Source organism: Grus americana, chromosome 6, assembly GCF_028858705.1.
Source record: "Grus americana isolate bGruAme1 chromosome 6, bGruAme1.mat, whole genome shotgun sequence".
NCBI lineage: Eukaryota > Metazoa > Chordata > Aves > Gruiformes > Gruidae > Grus > Grus americana.
The window spans coordinates 16,415,819-16,423,517 of record NC_072857.1 but is presented as its reverse complement, the minus strand read 5'-3'; positions in this window follow the sequence as shown (position 1 = coordinate 16,423,517).

Sequence of the window (7,699 nt, the reverse complement as noted above, 5' to 3'; positions counted from 1 at the left end):
TTTAAAATGTTAATCCTGTATTGAACATATATATGTAGTATAAGAAAAACAGGTAATCTGTGAAGGGTTTTTCCCTTGAATGAGCTTGCCTTCTGATGCTGTTTTCCAGGGCTTCACATTATTCCCTTTCTTTTTTTTCTTTCCCATTGTTATTTCCAATTGTCCCCATCTTCAATAGAAGGAAGAGAGTTGTATTTGCCAGAGCCAGCTGACATCCCAAAGGAGATGTTTTGCAAAGGTCTGTTTAAAAGTCTGCAGATTGAGTATTTGACTTCATAACTCTGCCTGGTTTTGTTGACCTGGGGACCAAAGACCCCAAGCCTTGAATCCAAATTTGGATTCTGTATGGTGCCTTCCTTTTGTGTTGCCATAGCATCGTTAGAAACACCAGCCATTGCTTTGTTGCAATACGTTTGCTATTTGGTATCAGTCCCTAAGTAATACATCACTGTAGAAGAGGGAAGAGATGTTCTAAAATGCTCTCTAAAGTATTTGAATCTTTTTATGAAAACAGAAAGCCTGTAATTTGTTTTAATAGAGCATCTACCCATGTAAGTTGTCTTTTATACATAATAAAATATTTATACAGAATTTACAAGTCCTGGTTCTTATTTTAATTGCTATTTATAATTGCATTTTTCTTTAGCATCTTAAAGTTTCTAACTTGTTAGATAGAACTGGAAGATTCACTGCTACCCGGGAAATTACTCGTTCAGCTAGAAAAGATGGGGATTCATACAAAAATTTAAGGTGTGTAATGACCTGGCTGAAGAACAGAATAATACTATATTAAGAGTACTGTCATTCTGGAGGAAAGTTACTGGCAAAGTTAACCAAGAAATACCTTGGGACTGATTCTAATGTAATGTTTTGATTAATGATAACTGCTTAATACATATAAGAGTATTAACTATATAAAGAGTGAAGGCATAAAGTATAAAAAAACCCAAACCAACAGAACCCAGAATGTAATAATAGAGATGGGGTGGAATTTAATAGCAAAAGACATGTACATAGAGAATAAAAAGAGTTTATTTGAGGAGCTCACCAGTTGAAAATGAAATGTGTAGAGGAAGACCTAGGTAATCACAGATGACTAGAAATTGCAAGTGTGTTGGAATAATGAAAAGTACAGCCTAGAATGTATGCGATGAAGTATCTCTGATAGAGATTGGGGAAGAGTAGGTGAGAGTGCATCTTAAGTGCAGTACAGTGTGTGATTATGTGTTCAAGAAAGGTGGAGTTTGATTTGAACAGATAAGGCAATTACTAAGATTATCAGGTCAATAAAGTTTCTGTGAGTGGAGAAAGGGTTATACTACAATGCTTTTTGCTCTGCCTCCCTGTGGTTTAAGCAGACCACAAGCTTGCAGATCAAGCCCTGGCACATCTGGAAGCTATGTAAACATGGGCTTAGGAGAACTTGTTTCTTTGGATGCAAAACTGTGCTGACTTGATTACGCTCCTTCCAGTTGAATTAGCAGATAGTGGAAACATGGATGTCTGTGAGACTAAATGTATCCTCAAAAATATTCACGTAGTGAATATTGAGAGAGGAGATAAATGTTCTCTTCAAATACCTTCCAGTTAAGATGTTTACTCCTTAAGGTAGAGGGCAATGCTTGCCCAAAGCAAGTATAACTAGCTACTAATGAATAAACTCATGTGGAAAGTTTCAAGCCATGAGGAGAATGAGACTTTAGAATAAATTTACTGTGAGATATGATGAAGACAAAAAAAAAAAAATCCCCAGCCAGCCATGAAATGATGGAGCATGGTGAAAAGGATTCTATAAAGTGATTGTTTAATTAGAATCACTGTATTCAGACACTCCTCTGTTTTTTCTTACTCTGTTGTAGGTACATAGGCATGGAAGGAATCTATGAGGTCAATGGTGATGTAGTCACAACTCCAGCAATGTTGTATGCCAGTGGTGAATGAAACTTAAATACCCAACATTGATGTGGCTGTGAAGATGGAGAGTAGGATGCCCGGCAGCTGTGAACATGAGAGAAGTAGGCACTGGGGGTGTGTTTGGAGCTAGAAACAGAAGAGTTGTGCTGTCATGCACAGGACTGGGGAAGGAGAGTAGGAGAGCCGCACAGAGTGGAGGCTTGGGGCTATACCAAATAATCTATGGAAGCGTACATGAGATCAAAGTTAAGGAACTGGGGAGGTGAGCTGTGGACTGCACGTAGGATGGGGGGAGGATGAGAGAAATGGGATGAGGCAAGAGCAGTTTGGGCACCTGAAGTGTGTGCAAAAAAAAAAAAGAAAAAGGCCACTAGTATTTTTGGTCATTGAGGTTTTTCCTTCCTATGTTATGTTGTCACATGATGTTCGTAACTTTAAAAAAATGCTGTCATATCATTACTAAAGATTTACATCTTTGGTAATGCCAAACTTCCCCTGTGCATGCCCAGAGAAAGATTCTGAAGGGATATAGCAAATCACTAATTCTCAGTGTCCCAGAACAATGTTAGTTTGCACTGGCAGGCTCCCATGGAGGCAGATGCGTTGGAGGATTTTTCACCTCCTGAAGTGTCAATAGAGGATTTACAGGGTCATGTGAAAAGCAGATGCTAAGATGATTTAAAATGCTACCAAGTTATAGTCACTGCGCTGTACAGCTACTTAGGACAGATGTAAATACATATGCCAATACAATTGCTATGGAAGACAAGTCCAACTGGTCTTAAACTGGCCTTACACATTGGACCCTTCTGATTTTTGCAAGGTGACTGTGTCATGGACTGTGTATATTGAAGCAAGATAAACTACAGTACACTGGAATTTTTGTTGGAAAATATAAGGGAATAGGTCCAAAGTTGCTGGATATTTCTTATTCATATATAGGTTTTCATCTAAATTTTACACCAGCAGTAGTAAATAATTAAGTTATATGGGAAGGTATGAGTAGTAACTATTTTAATACGTGATATTTTTTAAAAAAATCGATGTATATCTATGCACACACCCCCCCCAACCTCTGTGATTAATACATTCACATAATTTTTTCCCTCTCAGTGTTTTAACACAGAAAATAAGTGAAGGTATACCTAGAGCTTGCAAATATTATTTTTTTCATGTTCATGCTGAATTTAAAAAAAAAACCAAAACCAAAACATGTAGATGTCATGTGGGCATTTTAAAAATAATTTCATCTAAGAGCTTTTCCTATGTTTTCCAGGGTAATTTTCTTCAAGGAAACCACTGAAAATACTACACTGTGGTTTTGGTACCACTAGGTGGTGCTGCCTTTATAGTATTCCTTAGTAAAAGTCCGTGGTGATGTATCTGGGGGGGGGGGGGGAAATAGCTAAAAGCAATATAGTCACTGTAGCTTCTTAAATATAGAAGAGTTTTGTTATATTTGTTTGACAAGGACTTTTAGACCTTGTGTGTGCAAATGTGTTCAATTTGTGTTCATCTTTTGCATATGCTTGCTTAAAATGGGAATTTGCATATAACAGCTTGTACAGTATGGCCAAAGTTTCATGTAGGCCTCGTTAGAGAAAATCCAGCCTTTGCAGTCCTGTATGCCTTCTGCTGAGATTTATCTTTAACAGAGTTTGTTAATCATTGAGCTTTGATACTCTACCTATCATCATGCAAAATTCAAAACAAAGACAGTTCCTACTCTGATTACAGTCTAGGTGAGATAAGAGTAAAGACGACAGGAAATAATTGAGGGGGATACTTTGTAGTGTTTCAGGCACTATTGTACATTTCAGTCCTGCATTTCAGTAAACAGCAGATCTTTTGACATCGTTTAAAAGCTATTGTACCAATCTTCACAATGTTTGAAACCTAATGTTTGCTGCCAAGTGTTTATCTAGTTGGGAAACAGTTAAGTTGAAGTGTAAACTCACTGAAGCAGCCCACTTTACTTGGATAAAAGGAAGGCTGGAGTCAGGGATTTTGGAAGGAAGCGTCTAAGGGATAAACAACTGCAAGAGATTATTTGCTGCCGTTAAGTTTCAGGATAAGATCTGCTTTTACCATTTTATTGTTGCAAATCACTCAAATGTAGAATTGGTGTGTAAGTCAGAATCTGAAAAGTGTGAGCAGATAGTTCAGATTGCATGTTTCTGTATTTTTGTGAGGAAGAAATGGAATTGCCTTTTAAAGGCAAAAAGTTGTGTGCTTTCCCCTATGCAGGACATGAGCTATGAAATTGCCCAACTTTGCTCAAGTTAACCATTATTTTTTTCAGAAAGCAAGTTGCTCTGGCATCTTCAAAAAACCAGCAAGCAATAGTAGATGTTGGGATAGATTTAAAGTATGTTAAATTCCTTCATCTGCAAAATGCAGATAAGGATTTGCATTCAGGTTGCCACTTGTCAGCTGAACAGCAGAAAGTTTTGGGGGGCTGTTAGCTCCTGAGAAATACAAAATAATGCAAGTAACCTGCAATAAGGAATATTTAAGCAACATTGTATTGTCATGAGCCAGGAGTATGCACATAGGCAATTACCAAACTGACCTGATAATGCATTAACTTAATAATTTGTCTGAATATTAGCATTTATGGGAGATTTGTACAGTTTAAAATTCATGCTGGGACACAAACTGGAAAAGGTATAATAATATGAGATAAAGTGATACCCATATGAAAGTATTTCATATAGGACATACATAAAAAATAAAAACCCATACAGAAGCAACTGTTACAAATGATCTGAAAAATAGCGTCATGTGGTATCTTTCCCACAATGTTGAGATAAGCAAGTGTTGATGTTCTTAAAATTAGGAAGCATGCCAACATATGAAAGCCATTTTTTTTGAAGTGCTTACGGGAAATCGCAAAAAACTGTAGACAGAGAACATGACTAATATGCTAAAGGAACTGTTGATGGAGAAACGTATAATACATCAATGTTGACACATCCACAATTATGGCAATTTAGCCTTAAAAAAAAAAAATCAGTTTATTTAGGATGAAAGAAATTGTAACATGGAAAATCTAGGGTGTGCGATTAAGTATAACACCTATAATGTCCATTAAAGATGCTAATTTATGATAGAAATCTTTGACCTGAGTCTAAGGGAAGCTGATAAGAAGGGATGCTTAAGAACTTTCCTCAAATAAGTTATTAGGTAGTATCATAAGATTTGGCCATCTTTACATTAGCAGCTGGGTTCCTTTTGGCAATTGGTTGTTAGCTATTTGTTTTTCTTACTGAATTAGTCTTTCCCTTGGTTTACAATTGCAGATGTAGACAAAGAGAAGATAAAAACCATTTACACAAGTCTCTTTTAGTCTCAGTAGCTCAGCTTGTGAAAGTCTTTGTCTTCTTTATGCAGACAGGGACATAACCACTTGAATTTGCTTGAAGATTCCCAAATACTGCAGAGATAGTCTCATCCCAGATGGAAAAAGGAAGCATTAACTCCAGATGATTAGAGAATCAAAAGGTATGTGTGGAATTAGTTACACATATCTGGAAGGGCTTGGTTAAAAATCTTCGTCTAAGATACCACTGAAAAGGCAATCAGTATTTCACTATCACATTTATAGATGCTTCTTTTATGTTATTGTCATAAATTTGTAGATAATAAATGCATAGTAATCATGATAACTCTATCAAACACCAGTTTTTTTCAGATGAAGTTGTATGAAATAATATACAATTATTTTCACACAGAACAAAGGCACCAAATTCATCCAAGAAAGAATCATTTACTAGTTGCTAGTCAGCTTAGTTTTGTGATATAAATAGGTAGCAGCGCCAGAAAGTGTGGGTAGCCATTTGTCTCGCTTTCATCCTACATTGTATTTTAAAGGTGGTTACAAAAAATCCCAATTTTGCAGATTTCTGAGATGTTAATCTCACTCAGCTGGCAAAGCTTTCTAATCCATACCATGATGCAGTTGATCAATCACCTTCTCACCAGCTAAGACTGCAGGAAACGGCTGCATTTATTCCATTCATTGGCTATGTGCAATTAAGTGGATGCAGGAAGGATCTAATTCGGCCATGCCACCCTACCAGAGCAAATGCCTTTAATGTTTGTATGTTTGCAAGTCTATAGATTTTAGGCCCACAGTGAACAGTTTCAGTGTGTTGAATTCTACTTTCTGCATCTTCTGATGTTGGGTTATCTTGATTGATAAGGCATTATTGGCAAATGTATAGCAGAGGTTAATGTTTTAATGTCATGACATAGCCACATTGGAATGTGAGAGTAGTACTTGTAATTACTTGCAATTATGTTGATGTATAATTTGGTATTATGTACATTTATAATTATTTTTTGATGTTGGCATTTCACCACCTAATACTATGGGAGAAAGCAAATGAAATTTATGAAATTATTTGGCTGGAAAAAAATAACAAATAACACACTATCCTCATTCCACTGGCACAGAAAATAGTGGTCTATTAATGAGTTTCTGCCACAAGAAGTGATAAAATATCAATTGTTCGATTCAGGTAAAATTAAAATGAATTAAATTACAGAAAAATGTATGGTGGATGAGGAATAATCTTATGTTTCCCAGAGGATGGGTAATGTGAGGGTCCTAAGGCTTTTCCACTGTATTGGCTACTTCTTAGTAGAGAAAATCTGTCCTAGGCCTTTGATTCACTTTTATGACTAATATTTCAACTGTATAGTGTTAGAAAAAATTTAGGAGAAAAGAGTTCATTATTTTTCAGATATCTTTAAGGTAATGAAACAAGTGGAAACACCCTCCAATTCTTTATTGGTTATCAACATGTACTTGGCATCTAAAGTTTGGAAGTCTAATGCTGGACAATTCGACTGGAAGAGTGGTGTTCAGCCTCAGGACCAGGGAACAATGAGAAACCATTATTTATTTCTCAGGGATTTGTGAAGAAGAACAAAACCAAGAAAGTCTATTGTGTTGTGCTTTAATGTTTTTATGGAGTATTTTTTAAGAGGATGGCAATCAAAAAAGGGTAAGAACTGCTCACTGGAAGATATTTTTCTTGGTTAGTTTCTGTGATTCTGATTGGTGTTTTCAGTGACTAGTGGTTTTGTAACCAAGAGGCCAAGAGAAACAACAATCAAAGACACAATGATTCAGTAATAGTCTTTGTGATCAGCTGGACATTCCTACGGGATGGATAGGAACCTCTAATTGCAAGAGAATGAGGGACTAGTACTTGTATCCAAAGAACTGTCTCTACCCTTCCATATCAATGAGCAGGAGCCTGTAAAATATCTTTTAAAAAAAGAGCATAGCTGATCTGATTAGCTTTATCAAAACATGTCCAGGGCACAGTTCCATCCCATATGGTATAAAAACAAAAATCGTGTGTGTTTATATTTATCTTTTCTGATATTTATTTAAGATGATGAAGACTTGTTTGCTGTGAGTTTTGTGGATAGGATAATTAATTAATTATCTCCAGGAATCATTTCATTAATGGCAAGGTCAAACTTTCTTGTTCTCCCCCCCCTTAAAAAAAGCTTCCTATATAGAATGGGAATATGTAATTTCAGTAGGAAAGAATTGTGTGGTTTCTAGGATTATCACACCCCATGAGGCTATGAGTAGGTGTAGTATTTGTAGGATTTGCAACTGACTTGTACCTATTTGTTGCTGTAAGTAATGTAGGATTGCTTGCCTTGCTAAATGTTTACCATGTAAATCTTGGTAAACCTGATGGAGTATGTTGGCATGCTAGGAAGGGATATTATGTTTTGGGTTTTTTTCTTTTTAAATCTA